Source organism: Dasypus novemcinctus, chromosome 28 (assembly GCF_030445035.2).
Source record: "Dasypus novemcinctus isolate mDasNov1 chromosome 28, mDasNov1.1.hap2, whole genome shotgun sequence".
In the NCBI taxonomy this organism is placed as follows: domain Eukaryota; kingdom Metazoa; phylum Chordata; class Mammalia; order Cingulata; family Dasypodidae; genus Dasypus; species Dasypus novemcinctus.
Window position 1 is genome coordinate 18,981,879 of NC_080700.1, and position 8,894 is coordinate 18,990,772.

General features: G+C 40.2%; 1 pseudogene; it reads right to left on the minus strand.

The window, feature by feature from the left end:
- Window positions 1-4,505: 4,505 nt before the first annotated feature.
- Window positions 4,506-8,424, minus strand: LOC131276398 (myotubularin-related protein 10-like; annotated as a pseudogene).
- Between the last annotated feature and the right edge of the window lie 470 nt (window positions 8,425-8,894).

Sequence of the window (8,894 nt, forward strand, 5' to 3'; positions counted from 1 at the left end):
TTAGTAGGTAGTAGGAAAAATGGATGCAAACAGAATAAATTCAGCAACGATATCTGATTATCACCAATACAGTTATAAGAGGATACTGCCTATAAATCACCTAAAAATGAACATCTGTCCCTTTCCTCTTTTTTAAGTAAAGAAAATTTCATCCTTTTACCCTAACACAACTGATAAAGCAATTTGAATATTTGTTAATAGTTTGAGTACCCAAGGGAGCTGTGTATGTGTTTATATGTTTCATTATTTTAACAAATCCAATTTATTGATACTTATTAGTAAAGTATAAAACCACACAGTGTACAGTCATGGTGTTCAATATAATCACACAGTTTTGCATTCATCAATCCAGTTTTAGTGCATTTTCATTATTCCAGTAATATAGCAATACTAAAAAATCCCAATGAAACAAAACCATCACCACTCAATCTTTCTATGCTTCCCCTGTTGTACCTAACTGCTATTCTGTTTCCATTTGTCTAGTTTATTTGTACTTATATTTTTTAAAAACAGTCTTATATATGCAATGTTACATTTTTTAGGTTTCCTTCTAGTAACATAAATGTCCTTAGGATTTCCCTTTAAACCATTGTCAAGACCATAAAATAACTCTGCTACTCATGAACAGCATGATGTGCTCTCACAGTTTCTATTCATTTTGAAAGCTTTACAAGAAAGGTTTTTACCAATGCTACACAGATAAACACTCAGCTTTCCATTCTCTACCATTATTCTATTTTCTGATGACTATATTCTAATTATTAATTCCATGAGCTTACATAATATAATTTAGTTCATAATAGCACAATCGTACAGTATTTGTCTGTTTGGGGGTGGAATGTTCTGTATAGTTTTGTTAGGTATAGACAATTTATCATATTATTCCAGTTCTCTGTTTCTTTATCCTCTGTCCAGATGTTCTATCTAATACTGAGAGTTGTGTATTGAAGTCTCTAACTCCTATTTTATTTTATTTTTAATTATTTTTTTTTAAATTACATTATGAAAAATATGAGGTCCCATTCAACCCCACCGCCCCTGCCCCCCACTCCCCCCACAGCAACACTCTCTCCCATCATCATGACACATCCATTGCACCTGGTAAGTTCATCTCTGAGCATCACTGCACCCCATAGTCAATTGTCCACATCATAGCCCAGACTCTCTCACGTTCCATCCAGTGGGCCCTGGGGGGATCTATAATGTCCCGTAATTGTCCGTGAAGCACTATCCAGGACAACTCCACGTCCCGAAAACGCCTCCACATCTCATCTCTTCCTTCCGTTCCCCACACCCAGCAGCCACCATGGCTACCGTTCCCACACCCATTCCACATTTTCTCTGTGGACATTGGATTGGTTGTGTCCATTGCACATCTATGTCAAGTGAGGGCTTAGATTCCATATGGGTACTGGATGCACTCCTCCCGCTTCCAGTTGTAGACACTCTAGGCTCCATGTTGTGGTGGTTGACCTTCTTCAACTCCATGTTAGCTAAGTGGAGTAAGTCCAATAAATCAGAGTGTAGGAGCTGAAGTCTGTTGAGGCTCTGGGCCTGGGTGTCATATTATCAGTCCAGAGATTCAAATCCCCTACATATATCTTAAACCCAGCACCGACTACAATTCCAATAAAGTAGCATGCAAGTCTTGTGAAAAGAGATCCCCTCTGAGTCCAATTCCATCACGCAGAAACACCAGCTCCAAAGAAGGGCTATCTGTCATGGCAGTGAACCCCTTCTGCCATGACCATAGAACCCGTGGGTCTCTTTATCCCTCAAAAGAACCAATACCTGGGGTTGTATCTACCTTATCTGTCTCTTAGACTCTGTTCAGTTGTACATAGGGGTATTCCTTCTGACAACCTCCAGACTCTTTTTTAGAGACTCACAGCCTTATAATCTCATTTCTCCTTTCCATTTCCCCCTTACATTAGGTCAAACAGCTTCCCGAAGTCATGTCATTATATGTAGACAGGTATATTCTGCTGTTCCGCATTGAATCTTTAATTCAAGGTCATTTCTAGTTGCTTCTTCAGCTGGTATGTGGTAGTGATCCCTCGGTGCCAGGGAGGCTCATCCCCGGGTGTCATGTCCCACACTGGGGGGAATGCATCGCATCTACACACTGAGTTTGGCTGTGAGTCTAACTCCTATTTTAAAGACATGTATTTCTCCCTTCAGCTTTGCCAGTATATGCCTCATGTATCTCAGAGCACTTGGGTTAGATATTTCTTCATTGTGACTTGATCCTTTCATTAATATATAATGACTTTCTTCACCCCTTAAAACTGCTTTGCATTTAAAATCTATTTGGTCCATTAATGGTATCACTACTACAGTTTTTCTTGGTTATTTGCTTGCTTGAAATAACACTTCACTTTTTATCAGAATTTGTCCTTATGTTTGATGTTTCTTGTAGACAATATATTTGTTTCATATTTTTTATCCATTCTATCAGTATATGTGTTTTGATTGGTGTGTTCATGACTTTAACATTCAAAGTTATTAGTTTAAAGGCATTATTATTTCTTGCATTTTGTCCTTTGGCTTTGTGTTTTCATATCATACTATTACCTGTCTATTTACACTTCAATTTACCCTTTCTAATAATCTTCATTTCTAAATTCTTCCTCAAATCTCTTGCCTTTGTTTTTTTCCTTTCATAGTATAACACTCCCTTTGGTAGCTCTTGCAATTATGATGTTTTGGTAAAATATTCTAACAGCTTTTGTTTGTGTCGAATTTGAAATCACCCTTATTTTTTAAGGACAGTTTTTCTGGATACAAAATTCTTGGCTGACATTTTTTCCCTTTCTGTATCCTGGAATCATCATATCATTTTGTTCTCTCTTCCATGGTTTCTGAAGAATAGTTAGCACTTAATCTTATTGATGGTCACTTGTAGATGATGCTTTGGTTTTCTCTTGCTGCTTTCGGAAGACTCTGTTTATCTCTGATATTTATCCTCTGAATAGTAGCTGTCTTGGGTAGGTACATTCAGATTTATTCTGTGGAGAGTATGTTGTCCTTCTTGGTTATTGATATTTATGCCTTTCATAAGGGGTGGGAAGTTTTTGGTCATTATTTTCTTAAATATTCTTTCTGTAACTTTTCCATTCTCTTCTCCTTTTAGGGAATCAATAATGTGAATGTTTGTTGTCTTTTGCATTGTCATTCAATTCCCTCTGGGACCCTGTTCCATTTTTTCCATTCTTTTCTTTCTGTTTTCCTATCTTTTCCAGTTCAGATGTTCTGTCTTTGAAATCACTAATTCTGTCTTTGTGTAATTTAAATCTGCTCTTATGTGCCTCTAATGTATTTTTAATCTCATCCATCATGACTTTCATTTCCATAAGCCCTGTTACTTTTATTTGCAGACTTTCACATGGTTTTGTATACTCAGCCAGATTTTTCTTAATATCTTTTATCCTTTTAGTCATTGTAGCAGTTTGATATAGTTATGAATTCCAAAAATAGATATTTCATTATGTTTGTGATCTGGTTGTACCTGGGCATGATTGAGTTATGATTAGGGCTTTGATTGTGCCATGTCATTAGGGCACTGAGGGAAGTAACTTAAGCTTATGGCCCAGTATTTGTAAGCTCCTACCATAAATAAATACTCTTTATAATGGCCAGCAAATAATTTTTCATTAGCACCCTTTGGCTCAGTAATAGTTATACTTTCTTCAACTCTTTGAATTGACTTAGGAGATTTGTGTGCTATCATGTCTTCTATTAAATTCCATATCTCTTCTGGACATTTGTTTTTTTTTCATTTGCCAGGACCATCTTTTCCTGTTTCCTGATATGGTCTGTAATCTTTTGCTGATGTCTAGGCATATGAATATGTTGGTGAATTTATTCTGATGATCAGTTTCTTTTTCTGGCCTATCATTTCTTTTTTCACATATCTTCTTTGATATTAAGTTCAAGTTATTCTATGGTTTTTAAAGCATCTAGCTTAAGTTATCAAAATTGGACCAGAACTTATTAATGGTGTGCAGATTTTCTCTTAGCCTTTTGGGTACAGAGATATCTCAAAGCAGTTTTTTTTTCATGCAATTTACATATGTGCCTGTAGATGGATGACACTTGCCAGTGCACCTTTCCACTGAGGTGTTTATTTCAACATCCATTTTCCTGTGCTTTGGTTTGGCCAATGATGAGATTGAAATCAGACTCTGCTGGCTGAATTCACTGAAAGAAGTTCCCCCATTCCCTTTTCTTTTCCCTGTAACAGCTTACAGGAATATGTTCCCCTCTCAGTCATCTGCAGTAAGGTTTAACCCCAGTTTAATATCTTGGGGTTTGGGAATGGAGCCCTTCCAGGATGCCACAAGGGTTTGGTAACTTACACTTGTGTTTTAAGTTCATCTCTCTGTCCCTTACTCCCCTGTGAATTGTGAAGCATTGTCCTGGTTTGCTGTCCCCAAAAGCAAACCCTTAGACAGCTTTTGGCTCTTTCTCCATTGTTTTTGTGAGAGAGTTGCGCATTCTCTGCCTCATATGATGCCATATTTCCATAATTTTGGTTTCAGTTGTAACATTAAGGAGTTTCTCCTTTGATGAAGTAATTGGCCACTGATGGATCCATTCTCAAAGGAAAACAGCAGTCCTATTATTGTGGAGCTGTAGCTTATCTTTGCCATTTAAAAGATTTCGTAGAGCAATTTTATACATAACACGTGCTCTTCCCAGTGTAGAAGGCATTACAGAAAATGGTGTGATACTTTGCTGTAAACTGAAAAGACCAGTCCCAAAGAAATGTGACTTTTAAGCCCTTTCATCACCCAATTGACTGTTTTCACTGACAGCAAATTCTGTGGTTTGCTTCACCTATTAATGAGGACAGCTGAATAGCAACATGCCTAACAATGAGATGTGGATATAGTACAGGTCCACTAAGGAAGTTTCAGAGAACTTGAACAGGCTGGATATTTTTCCAACAGTTGCCATGTGGTATCCAAAAATAGGAAAAAAAAAAGGGGGGGGGAGATTTTTTTCCTTATAACTTAAAATGGTTGCATCTCTCCAGGAAGTGATAGCCAGGCATGATCCACTCCTTCTGTATCAGACAATGAAATACAGAATTGTCCTAATATAGGGATCCAGCATCACTTGAATAAGAGAAAGTATGAAGAAACTCAAACCTACTATTCCTTGTATTGTAGGATTACAAAGCTATGTTTGCTTTCCAGCATATACATAAATTCTACTGAATGTTTAAGGAATGCCATTACATATTATAACCACCTAGTACATTCCAATGAAGATAGACATTTCTGTTGTTTCTTCAAAAGGCACATTAACACATTGTTGCTTAAGTTTTACAAATGCCTTCTGTATTTCTTGGATATTAGACAAGGTCTTATTCAAATCCAACTTGTAAACATCACTTTTCGATGGGTGATTTATAGTTATTGCATTACAGATACTCTGATCAATTTTTCTCTGCTGCAACATATCTTTGTGGGGGCCATTCTCATCAAGAACTGCCATAAGGGAGCCTCCAGCACAGGACTGGCACCCTTCTTCCAACAAATAATGGGAAAAAACTTTGGGTCATGATGTGCTAAAGAATTTGGCAGTAAAAAGTATTCTGGAAGGCAAGTGGCTATCATGTAACCCCTGTTAGTGGAACAAACTCTTCACACAGAAACACCCATCCTATTGATTACTCTGTCTCATTCTGAATAACTTTCAAACCACCAGCCCTAACACCTCCTCCTCAATCATGTGAGGGTAGTCTGTTTATTTTGTTGATTGAATTGTGGTATTTTCCCCAGCATATTCAAATATAAAGATGAGCTGCAGGTCTGTAGGCTGGGAATAGTGAGATATTGCAAAAGGTGACTTTTTGGCAGTTTTGGGACATGATTTATCAAAGTAAAATCTGACATTCCTGGAATCTTTACAAAAAATAACTAACTCTGTTGGATTAAATTTCAGTTTTTGCTTGGGGCCTAGGAATTTCTCCTTTTTATGGCCATTTACTGTGACAATTTGCTCAATGCATTTCAAAGGAACATCATGTCCACCAAGAAGAAGGTTTTGTAATGGAATTTTGTAATAGCAGTGGATCATCTTGAAAAAAGGAAATTTTTCAAACTTTTTACAAAATTGAACTTTATCATTCATAAATGAACACCCATAAACAATAAGTGTATAGTAAAAGTTGTGAACTTACAAAACAAACATACATATCATCATTTGGTGCTCCCATACATTACCCCACCACCATCACATTGCATTATTATGAGACAATTATTAAAAACTATGAAAGAGCATCAAAACATTACTACTACTTATAGCCAGTATCTTACATTAGGTGTATTTTCCCCACAGCCCACCTGGTTACAGACACCCTGTATTAGTATTTTATATTTGTTATAATTCATAGTAGTATGTTCTCATATTTGTTCATTTAACCACAATCCATGTTCCACCAAATGATTCTTTGTGTTATACAGTCCCATGATTCGTAAAATCCATTCAAAGTTTACAATAAGGGGCTCTCCTATTCATCACAGAGTTGTACTGTCATCACCTTAATTTTCAATCATTTTCCTTACTCAAAAAAGAAAAATCCTGCGGTCACCCCTCGGGCTGAAGTGTGGTTTGCTGGCCTGGTGGGGGAGCAGCTGCGGCAGGCCAAGCCGCTGCCCCCATAATAGGGTGGTTGGTCGGACTCACCGCCACCCCTGAAGGGAGCTCGGCGTGGGCGCAGAGTGCCCTCGGGTCTCCCCTTCTCGGCAGCCATGCTTCCGTGGTCACCCCTCCTCCCGGATGGCGCCACACGATGCCTGTGGGGCGGCACCCTTCTTCTTCTTTCTCCCTGCGCAGGCGCAGAGCGGAAAATTCCAGTCTGCCCTTTTCCCCTCCCCCGACAGCAGCAACAGCCAGGTGTGGGCGGGAAACTCAAGTCTGCCCTCCACCCCAGCAACAGCAGCCACCAATCCCTAAACCCTGCCCCTTCCCCCAGCAACAGCGACAGCCAATCCCTAATCACACCCCTCCCCCATCCAGTACCGCCCACTGACCTTTCGCCGGCAACCAATCAGAACAGGGCGTGGCTTCGACCAATCAGCCTTCCCCAGCCCCTATAAAACTGTTGCCTCTCCCTCAATAAAGTGGACTTGCATGTTTACCTTGTCTCCGCGGTAGTTCTTCTGCCGTGCGCCCTCCAGTCCTGAGAGCCCCTGACAAGGGCCTGGCCTCCCTTGTCCCCAGTTCGTCGCCTGCTTCTCCGGGTGACCCCTTTGTCGCCGGCTTCGCCGGGCAACCCCGTCAGCTGAACCGCGCAACCCCTGTGAGACTGACCCCTCGTCTGCTGCCGGACCGACCCCTCGTCCCAAGTGAGACTGACCCCTCGTCCCAAGTGGGACCGACCCCTCGTCCAGAGCTGGACCGACCCCTCGTCCGCAGCCAGATCCCACCTCTACCGACCGAGCAAACCGTCGCAGCTGGCACCCAATGTGGGGCAGTGCAACCCCACCTCTACCGACCGAGCAAGCCGCTGCAAAATCCCATAACCCTTTCTACTCCCCAGGAAATAGAATATGGGTTGAGAATGGGAGCTGATGCTTAATGTATGTAGACTTTTCAATAATGTTTACTGTAAATGTGTGGAAATGAAAAGGTTTGATGATAATAAATTAGAGTTATTATAACTTAAGAGTGCTGATTTATAAATGTGATTGACTGAAAGGGGTAGTCTGTGGATGTAATGTTTTAATTGAAAGGAAGGTAGAGAATAATGAGGGGCTGTATAATATAATGATTTTGGTGATGTATGAAGGTTGTGGTTAATAGTATAAGAATATTCTTTTATGAAGTGTTAATAAAGGAAACTTTAAAATTACTGGATATCTGTTGGGGTGTTAGCCAGCATAAAGCATGGTGGGATACTTGACATGACAACTTCAAACAGAAATGTTTGCAGTTGGCATGGAAACAAATGGCTCAGAAAGAAGTCAGTGAAAGGAGACGGTGACTTCTTGTTCCTCATTGTGCAGGTACATGTTAAGATCAATGTGCGTAGTGTTTGCCAAGTTTTTAATTATAGCATTGCTGGGGCCTTTTGCCAAACAGAACATTGTTTGGAACTGTACAAATACATGACTTGGTACAATAAACTTGTCAGTAGCATTTGCTCTGATCCCCTGAACCCCATTCTGCTTGATTTTTTCATTTCTTCTTGAGCCACGATGACAGATATCAGCTTCCCCCAGAAATCATATTGACTTGTATCTGTTGCAGTGCATTTTTGTACAAAATTGTTTTCATTTATGACAATTCTCCTGGCAAAAGGACTGACTTCAGCTTTTTAATATTTGGTTTCAAACTAAATCTATCATCAGTCTGGGTCAGTAGCAGGACATGGGATCTGAATGCGGGTCTGGGCAGCTTGAAGAAGAACATTTTGCCTCCACCTCTTCTCCCAGGATCTGCCACAATCAGTGGGAGCCCTGAGGCCTCCCAACACCTCCAGACACCTCTGGGCATAGGGCTCCAGTTGCTGAGTCCTTCATCTGCCTGGAGCATGGCTGGACAGACTGACAGTCCAGGACATGAAGGAGCAACTGCCCAAGTGGAGCAGGGACAGGAGAAGGTCCATGCTGGTGCAGGGGCCCTCTACCAGAGGGGACCTATCACCCCACTATGAGAGACTACACACAGGGCTTGTGACCTGCATCAGGACCTCTAACTGCTTGTATTTGAAGACAACATTGGGCCAAGTTTTTGAGTTGCAAATATCTACTAAATCAAGGGGTTTTGTAAGTGCAGAGCTACCAAAGTTTATGTTGCTGTAATTTGACCAAAGAGCAAAAAACCAATTAGTAGAATTAAAGCCCTAATTAATGGGAGCTGAATGTAAAAGCTCCCAACAG